The sequence below is a fragment of the Cherax quadricarinatus genome, unplaced genomic scaffold (assembly GCF_038502225.1).
Source record: "Cherax quadricarinatus isolate ZL_2023a unplaced genomic scaffold, ASM3850222v1 Contig621, whole genome shotgun sequence".
NCBI classification, from domain to species: domain Eukaryota; kingdom Metazoa; phylum Arthropoda; class Malacostraca; order Decapoda; family Parastacidae; genus Cherax; species Cherax quadricarinatus.
Window position 1 is genome coordinate 138,103 of NW_027195647.1, and position 14,725 is coordinate 152,827.

The window sequence follows — 14,725 nt, forward strand, 5'->3', positions numbered from 1 at the left end:
TGTTATCTTCTTCTTCTTCTTCTTCTTCTTCTTGGAAGTGCATTCATAATTGTTGGGGTCGTCGTTGTCACAGTAATTCTCGAAGTCGATGTGGGCAACTCTTTTAAACAATGCCATTGTTGATACTAAGACCTGAAGGTTCAGAACAATTATTAGATTTATCTGGAAATCCACTAAATTTAAATGATCAGTGAATGATAATTTATTGGAAATTCAGAGATAATGTTATCCAAACAATACGTATGAGAAATATAGTTACCTTCGAATTCTGTTACTGACTATGTGTATACTAGTGGTAATAAATGTGGAAAATAATGATGATAATATATGTAGTGAGTAATGATAGAAGTGTTGTATAGTGATGGTGAAGAAAGTGGTAAATAGTGAAGGTGATAAATGGAGAACATAATGATAAATGTGGTGTATAGTGATGGTGATATATGTAGAATATAATGCTAAATGTGGTGTATAATGATGATGAGAGATGTTGTATGTGATAGATGTGGTAGTTTTATATAGTGATGTTGTGTATTGATGTTGGTTAGTGATGTGTAGTGACACTGATATGTAGTGATGCTAATGTGAAGTGTTTTGTATTGATGTATAGTGATAGTCCTGTAGTGATGACTACCAGCATCCTGTAGACATGACTGACAGCATCCTGTAGTGATAACTGACAGCATCCTCTAGTGATGACTGACAACATCCTTTAGTGATGTTTCTCCTACTTTAGCATTTAGGTCTCCTACCACAATTACTTTTTCATTTGGCTCAAAAGTTCCAACAAACTTGCTTAACATCTCCCAAAATCTCTCTCTCTCCTCTGCACTCCTCTCTTCTCCAGGTGCATACGCACTTATTATAACCCATTTTTCATATCTGACCCTTATTTTAATCCACATAATTCTTAAATTTAAACATTTATATTCCCTCTTCTCTCTCCATAACTGATCCTTCAACATTATTGCTACCACAGACTACACACAGCTTCATAATGATTTGAATGGTTGATTTACTGCAATTCTACTAGCAACCTCTTGAATATTCTATTAATAACCTCCTTAAATGAAGCTCTAGCTATTTGTATTTCTGTTTCTAACTGTTTTTGTATATTGGACAGCTTACCGTGCACGTTCCTGGTATATATTTAATGTTTGTTTATAAGGGCGCCTACAACCCCATCCGTTTACAGTCTGCTTTATTGTCCAATGAAACCGTTTGAAACCAGTCAAGGGTTCGGACCAGTCAAGGGTTCGGCCCAGTCCAGGGTTCGGACCAGTCAAGGGTTCGGACCAGTCAAGGGTTCGGACCAGTCGATCTGATCTGATCAGTGGGTCACTTATTTAAACCATACTGGTCGGTGATTTGAGCTAACACATGAAGGATCTACTGGAAATTATCTACCCGAGTAATATGTGATTTGATTGATACAAGAGTATAACTTGCGTGTTGAAGAGCCGGTGACTGCTGGCAACTCCTACAATGACGAACGGTTGACCTCCACCCTTGTTTATCAATCGCTGTATCTAGCTTTTCTATTTTTTTTTTCCGTCTCCACCACAATAAATGCAATATTATCACTATAGTTGACTGGTGCAAATTTTGGAGGAAGGACGCTTTTTCTGTAGTAATAATTTCTTCTCGTTGTGTATATTGCGACCGCTGGTAACTACAGGTTATATGAAAATCACAGTATATGTCCGGTATTTCAAGAAAAAAGAAACTAATGAAAGTCACTCCACTCCACTAAGTACCATTATAATACTGGTTAGTTGCTACTACAACACTGTATTCTGCTATTCACTGGTATCACTAGATTATATGCGAGTACACTAGCAGGCCAGGAAGATTATTAAAAACAGTTGACCTGTGGTAAGTTTCTGGCGACTTCTGGCACCTGCCTCTATAGGCTTATCACTTCATTTACAAATTCACCTGTTTTCAAATGACACTTTAGCCTTTATCATCAATATACTAGGGAGCCACTGTAGTATACACTATACACTATGTATACTCAATGTTTTCAGGGAGACTTTCTTTCCTCTGACACGAAAAGTTCAATTATTATTATTTTTTTCACACGGGACACAGGCCTATGATTCCCCTCTGGCAGTAAACTCTGCTAGGTAGTGCACACTGATTCTCCTTTTTTGACTCAGTATATAATGTTTTCCGGCCAAGATTGGTTCCAGGCGCTAGAGGGATGTATCGTATAGGATTGATGACACAAATTAAAGTTCTAGCACGTAAGAGCGACCGTGAAAACACCAGAAAAACCCGGAGCACAACGAGGAACGCTTGGTTACAAGTACTGGGAATGAAATATTGTCGAAAAAATAAAAATTATTTTTTCTTAGAAATGATAGAGCACACGTTTGTGAGTATTATTGGCCCCAAAAATTTTTTGTGATCAATACTTACCGAGATATGGAGGCATCAAGTTGACAGAAAGTGAGCCACTTATGGCAACATCACCGACTGCGGGTCATGCGGAAATAATTTATTTATTTTTTCCAATTTTTTTCTTTTATTTTTTAACATTTTATTTTTTCAAGTAACTTTTATGGCCTGTGAGAACAATATAAGCCATGTTTTGGATATATACACTCATTGTATGCTACAGATGGAGCAGGGAGAGTGAGGACCTAGAAGCAGTCGGTGAAGAGTCAGGGCCAGGAGCTGAGTCTCGACCCCTGCAACCACAATTAGGTGAGTATACAATAACTGCACAAAAATTGACAGGTGAACATTTTCACCTATTTTAGTCACATATTATTGCCTAGAAATATATACAGTGGACCCCCGGTTAACGATATTTTTTCACTGCAGAAGTATGTTCAGGTGCCAGTACTGACCGAATTTGTTCCCATAAGAAATATTGTGAAGTAGATTAGTCCATTTCAAACCCCCAAACATACACGTACAAACGCACTTACATAAATACACTTACATAATTGGTCACATTCGGAGGTAATCGTTATGCGGGGGTCCACTGTACATAGTATTTATAGGTCCCAGCAATGTTTTGGTGGGGAAGGGAGTGTGGGTTTGTGTAAACAACATGGCTGGCTTGCCAGCTGGCCAGCAGGCTGGCTTGCTGACTGGCTGGCTGGTTGGCTCTGTCTGTCTCTGTCTCTGTCTCACAGGAACACATAAATACAATTATACAATTATACTGCCAGCCCAGTCTCTGCCTTCCTCACTGCCCACTTTGCCCATCCAGTCTGCCTAATTCAATGCCCACTCTCCACGTCATGTGCCTGCCCACCTCACAGCCCATTCTGCACATCCTGTCTCTGCTCACCTCACTGCCGATTCTGCACTTCCTGTCTATGCTCACCTTACTGCCCACTCTGCCTATCATGTCTTTGCCCATCTCACTGCTCACTGTGTCCACCTCACTTCACACACTGGATATCCTGTCATTGCCCACCTCACTGCCCACTGTGCCCATCCAGTCTCTGCCTACTTTGTCCCCCTCACTGCCTACTCTACCATCCTGTCTGCCCACCTCACTACCCACTCGGCTCATCCTGTCTCTGCTCACCTCAATGCCCACTCTGGCCCTCCTGTATCTGCCCATTCAGCACATCCCGTGTTGCCCACCATACTGCCCACCTCACTGCTCACTCTGCCCCTCCTGTTTCTACCCACATCCCTGCCCACTCGGCCCACCTCAATGAACAATATGTCCATCCTGTCTCAGCCCATCTCATTGCCCATCCTGTCTCTGCCAATGTTAATGCACACATTGCCCATCCTCTCTCTATACCCACTTCACTGCCCATCCTGTCTCTGCCCAACTCACTGCCCACTCTGCCTGTCCAGTCTCTGCCCACCTCACTACCCACTAGGCTCACCTTGTTTCAGCCCACCTTAATGCCCACTTTGCCTGTATAGTCTCTGTCCACCTCACTGCCCAATCTGCCTGTCCAGTTTCTGCCCACCTTAATGCCCACTTTTCCTATCCAGGCTCTCACCACCTCACTGCCAACTGTGCCCATTCAGTCTCTGCCCACCTCAATGCCCACACTCCCACTCCTGTCTTTGCCCATCGTACTGCCCATTGCACCCACCTCACTTCACACAAAGCCCATCCTGTCTCTACCCACATTACTGTCCACTCTGCCCATCCAGTCTCTGCCCACCTCACAGCCCACTCTTCCCATCCTGTCTCTGCCAACCTTACTGCCCACTGCCCATCCCATCTCTGCCCACCTCACTGCCCACTTTCTCTGCCTATCTCACTGCCCACTCTGCACGTCCTGTCTCTGCCCACCTCACTGCCCACTCTGCATAACCATCCTGTCTCTGCCTACCTCAATGCCCATCCTGTCTCTGTCCACTCTGCCCATCCTGTCTCTACCCACCTCACTGCCACTCTGCCCATTCTGTCTCTGTCCACCTCACTGTCCCCTCTGCCCATACAGTCTCTGTCCACCTCACTGCCAACTCTTCCCATACAGCCTCTGCCAACCTCACTGCCCACTTTGCCCTTACAGTCTCTGCCAACCTCACTGCCCAGTCTGGCCATTCAGTCTCTGCCAACCTCACTCCCCACTCTGCCCATACATTCTCTGCCAACCTCACTGCCCTCTCTGCCAACCTCACTTCCCACTCTGCCCATACAGTCTCTGCCAACCTCACTGCCCAGTCTGGCCATTCAGTCTCTGCCAACCTCACTGCCCACTCTGCCCATACATTCTCTGCCAACCTCACTGCCCACTCTGCCCATACAGTCTCTGCCAACCTCACTGCCCACTCTGGCCATACAGTCTTTGCCAACCTCACTGCCCACTCTGCCCTTACAGTCTCTGCCAACCTCACTGCACACTCTGCCTGTACAGTCTCTGCCAACCTCACTGCCCACTCTGGCCATACAGTCTCTGCCAACCTCACTGCCCACTCTGCCCATCCTGTCTCTTCCAACTTCACTGCCCACTCTGCCCATACATTCTCTGCCAACCTCACTGTCCACTCTGGCCATTCAGCCTCTGCCAACATTGCTGCCCACTCTACCCATCCTGTCTCTACCAACCTCACTACCCACTCTGCCAATCCTGTCTCTACCAACCTCACTGCCCACTCTGCCCATTCAGTCACTGCCCACTCTGTCCATGCAGTCTCTGCCAACCTCACTGCCCACTCTGGCCATTCAGTCTCTGCCAACCTCACTTCCCATACAGTCTCTGCCATCCACACTGCCCACTCTGCCCATCCTGTCTCTGCCAACCTCACTGCCCACTCTGGCCATTCAGTTTCTGCCAACCTCACTTCCCACTCTGCCCAGTCTCTGCCAACCACACTGCCCACTCTGCCCAACCTGTCTCTGCCCACTCTGCACCTCCTGTCACTGCTCACCTCAATGCCCACTCTGCCCATCCAGTCTCTGCCCACCTCAATGCCCACTCTGCCCATCCATATTCTGTTCACCTCACTGCCCAATCTGCCCGTCCTTTCTCTACCCACTCTGCCCACCTCATTGTCACTCTGCTCACTCTGTCCATCCTGTCTCTGCCCACCTCTATGCCCACTCTGCCCATCCAGTCTCTGTCCACTCTGCCCATACAGTCTCTGCCCACCTCACTGCCAACTCTTGTCATTCAGAATCTGCCCACCTGAATGCCCACTCTGCCTCTCCAGTCTCTGCCCACTTTGCCCATCCTGTCTCTTCCCACCTAACTGCCTACTCTGTCTGTCCTTTCTCTGCCCACCTCACTGCCCACTCTGTCTGTCCTTTCTCAGTACCCACTCTTGCTGTTCAGTCTCTGCCCACCTGAATGCCCACTCTGCCAATCCTGTCTCTGCCAGCCTCACTGTCCACTCTGCCCATACAGTATCTGCTAACCTTACTGTCCACTCTGCCCACACAATCTCTGCCACCCTCACTGTCCACTCAGCCCATGCAGTCTCTGCCCACTTCACTGTCCACTCTGGCCATTCAGTCTCTGCCTACCTCACTGCCCACTCTGCCTGTTCAGTCACTGCCCACTCTGGCCATTCAGTCTCTGCCAACCTCACTGCCCACTATGCCCATCCTGTCTCTGCCAACCACACTGCCCACTCTGCACCTCCTGTCACTGCCCACTCTGCACCTCCTGTCACTTCCCACCTCACTCCCCACTCTGTCCATTGGTTCTGCCCACTTTAATGCCCACACTGCCCATCCAGCCTCTGCCCACCTCATTGCCACTCTGCCCATTCTGTTTCTGTCCACCTCACTGCCTACTCTGTCCAGTCTGCACATTCTGCCCACCTCACTGCCCACTCTGTCCCTCATGGCTCTGCCCACCTCAATGCCCACTCTGCCCATCCAGTCTCTGTCCACTCTACCCATACATTCTTTGTCCACCTCACTGTCCACTCTGCCCATACAGTCTCTGCCAACCTCACTGTCCACTCTGCCCATCCTGTTTCTGCCCACCACACTGTCCAGTCTGCCCATACAGTCTCTGCCCACCTCACTGTCCACTCTGCCCAAACCCCTTCATAGGGTATATTAGGAAAAAGTAGAATTTTGAAATGAATTTCCTAGAGTGGATAGAGTATTTCAGTATAAGGTGAATGAGCCCATATAAATGGAATTCTGATATTTTTCAACCAATTGCTAATGTGTGAAGACAGACTGTACTAGTGCCTGCCTGATCAAGGGAGTATAACTGTGAATGTTGCAAAGCTGCAATTGTTAATAAAACACCAAATAACTATTTTTTTTTAATTTATTATGCAAACAGACAATATCAAAAACATAAATGGAACTTGTATCCAAACATTTTGTAAGTATTTGAAAAATATAAAAATAAACCAAATAGCTACATGGACACATTGCAAAGGGATAAAATTTTCAAGTCCCATATTCCTGAGTTTCCTGAGATAGAACAATCATTCTATATTACTAATTGCTAGAATGAAAGTCTATGAAGTAATTTTTATCCTTCTTTATGTCAGTGTGGGACCGGTGGGTGTCACCTTGAAGAGCAAGGCTGTCATGAATATGTTCTTCATCACTGTACTCCTCGATCGTAATACCTTTCTTTTCCTTGACTACTTTTCGCTTTTTTCCTGGCCTATCTTCCTCCTCATCACTTGATACATCTGCATCCGGTGGCATGTATTCATCACCACTTTCAAGCAGTTCTGGGTAATCTGGCTCTGGATCCGAGTCACTTTCCTCCAAAAGGCGGACATATTTTGACTTGTAGTTGGAGGGCTCACCATAAAACAACTTTTCATTGATCTGGAAGATGACAAAAACGTTCTGTACACATCCAGACCACTACAGAATTCATATATGCAATAGAAATTTTTTTGTTACACTTTTTTCAAATGCATGGTACACTCATATTATGCTTCACATGGACTTTACATATATATGAAAATATGCCTAAACTATTCATTTATGCACTAGACATAACAATCAGTACTTACCGACAATGTAGAGGCTAAAATCCAAGAGTATATGAGTGTCACTAGATGGAAAAATCTTACTCTCGGCGATGCCAAGCAACAAATGTTTACATCTCGGTCTCTCAACTAATGGGAAGCCAGAAGAGGACATTACCACTTAGCTGAAACGACTCGGAGAAGACTTGTGAGTAGTCAGAAATAAAGAATAGGAATCTAGATGTGCAGTGCGAGTAGGATGAAACGCACAAAAGAGCACATGTTCAGGCTGTAATACAATGCAGGTTGCCCTATAAAGGGTAACCCTTTCAGGATTTCCGACGTACTAGTATGGTTTACGCACCAGGTTATTGACGTACTAGTACGCATAAATTCTAGTGCCTTCAGATCTAGCGAGAGAAAGCTGGTAGGCCTATATATGAAAGAATGGGTCTATGTGGTCAGTGTGCACAGTATAAAAAAACTTGTACACAATGTAAGGTGTTTGTATTATGGTATAAGATTCACAGACATGAGAATGAACAAATTAACCAAAAGCAGACGTGTTCATCTGTTTGTTTGCATACTCTGTGGCTCTGTCCTCTCTCATTTACTAGTTCTCTCTCTCATTTATTCGTTATGTTGTTTACTCATCGCTCACCCTACATTAAGACTATAAATATTTAAGATAAGTAATGAGTGTACTGTACAGTGGGCCCTCAGTTTTCGTGTTTAATCCATTCCAGAGCGATTGGTGAAAAATGGAAACCATTTTCCACATAAGAAATAATAAAAATCCAATTAATCCGTTCAAGACACCCAGAAGTATTAAAAAAAAAATTTTTTACCTTAAAGAATAATAAAAATGTTTTTCTTATTGAAGGTTATTATAAACTAAACAGTGAGAACATTATTACATTTTATTGTTGATCTCAGTTAAGAATGTTTCCATTAGGCAAGTCAGGGATATTTGTAGAGTCCAATTCATTAAAACCAAAGCTGCCTTCCATTGTCTGTTATTTCTTCAACAACACCTTCCACAATTTGCACAATGAGACAAAATGTGTTTCCACACTTGATGCATATTGCTTGAAGTTAATTCTTCCCAAGCATGGCAAATATTTTCAAATTTGTTGGTGTGTGTATCCATCAGCTTCCACTATTTTCTTAGAAAAATCATGATATTTATCAGCAGCTTCTTATCTGCTCTGGCAGACTCACTTGTAACTTCTTTATCTGCTCTGGCAGACTCACCTGTAACTTCTTTATCTGCTCTGGCAGACTCATCTGTAACTTCTTTATCTACTCTGGCAGACTCACCTCTAACATTATACAATTGAATGTGATTGCTAAAATGGTCAAAGCAACTATTGCTTGCAATAATAGTTTCTTCAGTTTTTGCATGATAAGAGACACTCCGTTTCTGTCATTATAATGCTTCTATTTCTAGTACAGTAGGGCCCCACTTATTCAACAGGTTAGGTTCTAGGCTGGAAAACGGACATCGCTGGAAAGCAGAAATCCATTTTTTCCACTTATAAATGCATATAAATTCCAGATAACAAGTTAATACTAATATATATTAAGTTAGCAATGAAACTAGTCACTAAAATTCAATAAAAAGTAAAATATACACATAGTACACTCATTATTTACCTCAGAATATTTGTAATCTTAATGTAGGGCAAGAGATGAGTAGTATTTACTGTAAAAAGTCAGGTGTGGTAGATATGGTAGCCCTCCCAGCCAACCCACCGACACGTAATATACTACGAGATTTTAAGTGCCCCAGAGTGATAAAATGCACATACAGTGGACCCTCCCTCGTTGTCAATCTCTTTTATTGCCAATTTGCATTTTCACAGACTTTTTTTGTCAACATATTGGTTCCGTTTTGTCGATTTCCTCCATTTTCATTGATGGTATGGAACCTGTCCAGTGTACAGTGCACAGACAAAGCCGCCTCCCACATTAATTCTCAGACAGTGTCTCATTGTTTCTCGGTGAGAGAACATATCCTGCAAGGTCATAAAATATGTTTCGTAATAATTCATTGTTTTTGGCACTTATTTATTGTGTGTGGCTGCCAAATAAGCTACCATGGGCCCAAAGAAAGCTCCTTGTGCCAGTCCTTTGGTAAAGAAAGTGAGGAACATGATAGAATTAAAGAAAGAAATCTTAACAAAGTACCAAAGTGGAGGAGGAAGAGAGAGGGGAGAACGTGTCTTCTTCAGTGATTTTATGATACTTAGGATACTAAAGCAGCGTGAGTACATAAAGGCTGTAGCACCAACTAGCAATAAAGTGTAGCAAGTAAGTTAAGCAATTAATCGATAGAAAAAGGACAGTACGAACCTAACTCCTCCTATGTTGTTGGAGTTATATTTATTTATTTATTTTATGTCTTTGCAAACAGTACATTGAGATTTTGTATTTACAATAGTGGATTGCAATGCAAAGAGAGCCTCTATTATGCCTAGGCATTATGGGCCAACTTAACATTATTGGCTTACAGACTACTTAACACTAAGGATTATATCATAGTTGTACAGTAGGATAGTTATTATTTCATAGTTGTACAGTAGATTATTAACCCTTTCAGGGTTTCAGACATACTAGTATGGCTTACGCACCAGGGTTTTTGACGTACTAGTACGCCTAAATTCTAGCACCCTCAGATCTAGTGAGAGAAAGCTGGTAGGCCTACATATGAGAGAATGGGTCTATGTGGTCAGTGCACAGTATAAAAAAAATCCTGGCTGTGTTTTTGGATTAAAACAGCAAATTTGCACTGTATTTTTGTATGGTATTTATTGTTGTATTCTAGTTTTCTTTTCAAATTCAAATTCAAAGTTTATTCTCTATAAGGATTACAGTGCTGAGTTTACAGAATTTGGTTATTGTGTGGTTTACATGTAGTAAAATAATAATTACAGAGTGTACCACTAGAACACCTAGCATGGCTAGGCATTTTGGGCAGACTTAGTTTAATTCTTAATTTTAAAATGTTACAAATTATGAGGTAAGTTGGTATTATGGCTAAGTGACTAAATACTAGTTTGTGAGTTTAGCAATGTGAATGCTTTTGTTTTGGCACAGTACACAGTTTCAGTATTGGAGTATCACAGGCCAACTTATGACTAGTTAGGATTCATTATTTTAAGATTGAGATTAATATTTCTGTTTATGGTCAAATGGGTGAGTGAGTGTAAGTGTGAACCACCAGGTGGTATTCGTGTAATTAGTTGAAAGGGTGTATCAGGGAGATAAGATGTTTTCTAATGGTAGTTTTGAAGGTGATGAATGTGTCTGCAGTTCTAGAGTTTTCAGGTAGGGTGTTCCAGATTTTAGGGCCTTTGACATACATTGAATTTTTGTAAAGGTTTAGTCGGACACAGGGAATGTCATAGAGATGTTTGTGTCTGGTGTTATGCCTGTGGGTTCTGTCACACCTATCAAGAAAGCATTTTAGGTCAAGGTTAATATTGGAATTTAAGGTCCTGTAGATGTAGATTGCACAGTACTAAGTGTGGATGTACTGAACAGGGAGTAAGTTTAGATCTATGAAGAGTGGGGGAGTGTGTTGCCAGGGATGGGATTAAGTGATTATTCTTACTGCAGCTTTTTGTTGGGTTATTATTGGCTTTAGGTGTGTTGCTGCAGTTGATCCCCAAGCGCAAATAGCATAGGTGAGGTATGGATAAATGAGTGAGTGGTATAGTGTGAGAAGGGCATTTTGCGACACGTAGTATCGTATCTTGGAGAGGATCCCAACCGTTTTGGATACTTTTTTGGTTATGTGTTGGATATGGGTGCTGAAATTCAGGTTGTTGACAAGGTATAGGCCTAGGAATTTGCCCTCATTATGTCTGGTAATTAGAGTGCTGTCGATCTTAATGTTAATTTGCGCAACTCCTGCTCTGCTGCCAAACATAATGTAGAAGGTTTTGTCAGTGTTAAGCGTAAGTTTATTGGCTGTCATCCAAGTCGATATTTTGATCAGCTCCTCGTTAACAATGGTTTTGAGGGTGGCAAGATTAGGGTGAGAGATGACATAAGTCTCATTTTATAGAATGGAAGACATATTGCAGAAATTGAGATGATTTTGACTGGTTTTACAATGAAAAGTACTTTGAAACTGAGCTCAAAGTAGCAGAAATGTTCGATTTTTACCCAAGTTCAAAAGTAAACAAATCATGCTAAGTGTCCAATACACGTCAACTGATGAGTCTAATATTCTTTCACAAGTGCGCCAATATTATTTATACCATTTCTACACTAATGCAGTACTCTGCATAACAGTAAATCTTCTATTTTTTGTGAGAATACAAATTTAATGTGGAAAGCAAAAGAATGTAAGAGGGGCGTGGGGACATGACTAGTGAACAGAGGAAATGTTATTTTAGTGCCAGGAATGTCTTTCTTGTTTATTCTGAACCCTATTTGGAAATTGGTATCTTTTGAAATTTGTGTGAAATTGGCAAAATTGCTAAATTTTGACCACTATATTGGATAGCTGATATTGGTAAATGGATGATTTCTTGTACTCATTCGATAGAAAAAATGGAATTCTAGTGAAATAGTTATGATTTTTGTCGACTAGTACAGTGGAATTGGCCGAAAATATGGCTCAAAGTGGGCAAAATTGCCAATGTGTAAACATTATCGAGACCACTAACTTCGCGAGAACATAATTCCGTAAGTTTTCTATCAAATTTTATACTTTTGGTGTCATTATGATCAGGAAAAGATTCTCTATTTTTTCATAAAAAAATAATTTTGTTTTTTGAAATTTCGGCGACCCTGAGAACAAGTCTCGGAGAGGGCCTGGCGACCCTGAAAGGGTTAATAATAAGTGAATCTAATTTGTATAAGACAAAAGATATATTCATATATTCAAAAATGCTTTTTGTGAAAACAATGATTCAATTATAGTCCTGTCAACAATGGATAAAAGGTTAAAAGCAAGTGTTGAAGTTATGATATGAGAGTACATAAGTGAGTATGTGTGTACTGAGTGAGTATTTAGTCTACAGTGATTAAGTGGTTTTTGAGAAGAGTCTTAAGTTGATTTTCAGAACGGGTTACTTTAATATCTTCTTGTAATGAATTCCATATTTTGGGGCCCTTTATGTGCATACAGTTTTTAGACAGTGTGATATGGAACGAGGTATATCAGAAAGAGATCTGTGTCTTGTGGTCATGTGTCCTGTTTAGGATGGTGAGGAGAAGTTTGAGTGGAGGGTTTATATTTGCATGTATTGTTCTGTGTAGGTAGTAGGCACATGAATAAGTATGGATGTTCTTAATGGTTAGCAGATTCAGACTTTTGAAAATTGGTGGAGTATGCTGGTGGGAGGGGGAATTTGTTATCATTCTTACTGCTGCCTTTTGCTGGGTTATTAGGGGTTTTAGGTGATTGGATGTTGTTGATCCCCATGCACAAATTCCATATGTTAGATAAGGGTATATGAGTGAATGGTACAGTGCCAGGAGAGCTGATTGTGGAACGTAGTACCTTATCTTTGATAGTATGCCTTCAGTCTTGGAGATTTTCTTGGTGATTTGTTGTATGTGTGTCTAGAACTTAAGGCTACTGTCAAGGTGGATACCTAGGAATTTTCCCTCTGTGAGTCTTGTGACGGGTGATCCGTTTAGCGTTATGTTAATTGGATCCAGTTAATCTGTTTCAGACACCCAAAAGTATTAACAAAATATTCATTTTATAGAGAATATCTATAGTTTTACATACAGAAAACAATGAGAAATAAATATAAAGGACTATTGAATTAGATAAATGAACATTTAACATCACTTTAATTTTTATAGACGACTCTTGTTGGCGTATGGAAGACGGTGAGGAGAGGAGAGGGCAGATAAGTTATCTCTACCACCATCACTACCACCCTCCAGCCAGACTGACTCAGAATGCTCGAGATGCTTTGTGTGAGTGTGGGCGGACATGTTTGGTACGGCGTACGACTGTCAACTCAATGAAAACCGAGATGATAAATGAAAACTAGGACAAAATTTTGACAAAAAAAGGCATATAAAACCAAGTTCAATGAAAACCAGGGCAGACAAAAACCGAGGTTCCGCTGTATATATTCTTTTATGATAGTCAATATATATATAGGATATGAGCAGCTCTCAGCTATCTTGTATGACTTAGTATGAAGTAACAACAACAGTCTTACAAGACACCCAGAACTCACCACGTGGAGGTGGCTGCATAACCGAGTTCCTTTTTTTTTTTTTTTTTTTTTTTTTTTTTTTTTTTTTTTTTTTTTTTTTTTTTTTTTTTTTTTTTTTTTTTTACCCCTTTTTTTTTTCACAGTTTGAGTCCCCTCTTGAACCTTGTAGCTCAATGTTTTTTCTTATTTTTCAGGTTGGCATTTTTTGTTTTTATGTTTTTCTCATTATTTACAGTGGAATTATCTTTATTTTGATTCTTTTTGGTCTTATTTTTCTTGGTTTTTTTAGGTTGTTCAACAAGAACATCATTGGTAGTCAAGTTAGTGGGGACTTGGTTTGGCTTGTAATATGGCTTAAATTCAAGCCATTTAGGGTCAGGGATCTCCTGGTAGATGATCTGTCTTTCTGGTTCTTGTTTAGTGGTGGATTGAGAAACATTATTTATCTTTGGAAATCTGAGCCTCTGTGGTGGACGCCGAAGTCGTGGGAATCTCCCGGCGGCCACAACACATCCGCTCTCCTCCTCTCTCAAACCGTTCTCTTCAAATTTCATTTTTGCTTTATACTATAGTGATTTTGTTAAAGTTCACTACATAAGACAACCAGTGAACATATCATAAATTGTATTTCATCACTGACCTCATCACTATATCAACAAAATAAAAAAATAGTTACCCTCGAATTATGAGCAGTAAGGGTAGTTTTTTTTTTTTTTACCCTTTTTCCCTTTTTTCACATTCTTTGAGTCCACCATTCCTTGAGACTACAATTCCTTGAGACCACTGTTCCTTGAGACCATCTTTCCGTGAGACTAGTATTCCTTGAGTACACTGTTCCCTAAGACAACCATTCCACTAAAACACAGGATGCAACCCATACCATTACACTAACACCCAGGATGCCACCCACACCAGTCTACTAACACCCAGGATGCCACCCAGACCAGTACACTAACACACAGGATGTGACCCACACCATTCTACTAACACCAACACCAAAGATGCCACCTACACCAGTCTACTAACACCTAGGATATTACCCACTGCAGTCCACTCACACACAGAATATGACCTACACCAGTCTGCTAACACCCAGGATGCCACCCGCACCAGTCCACTAATTCCCAGGATGCCCCCTACATCACCCC

At 41.5% G+C, this 14,725-nt stretch overlaps 1 long non-coding RNA gene across 1 annotated transcript in view; it reads left to right on the forward strand.

Moving 5' to 3' along the window:
* The window catches only part of LOC138851441 (uncharacterized), a 118,312-nt gene extending 104,682 nt beyond the window's left edge, over positions 1–13,630 (forward strand). Inside the window, exons 2-3 of the long non-coding RNA XR_011391216.1 lie at positions 2,624–2,709; positions 13,213–13,630. This is a non-coding gene — a long non-coding RNA (uncharacterized lncRNA). The remainder of the gene's footprint in view (positions 1–2,623; positions 2,710–13,212) is intronic.
* Positions 13,631–14,725: the final 1,095 nt, after the last annotated feature.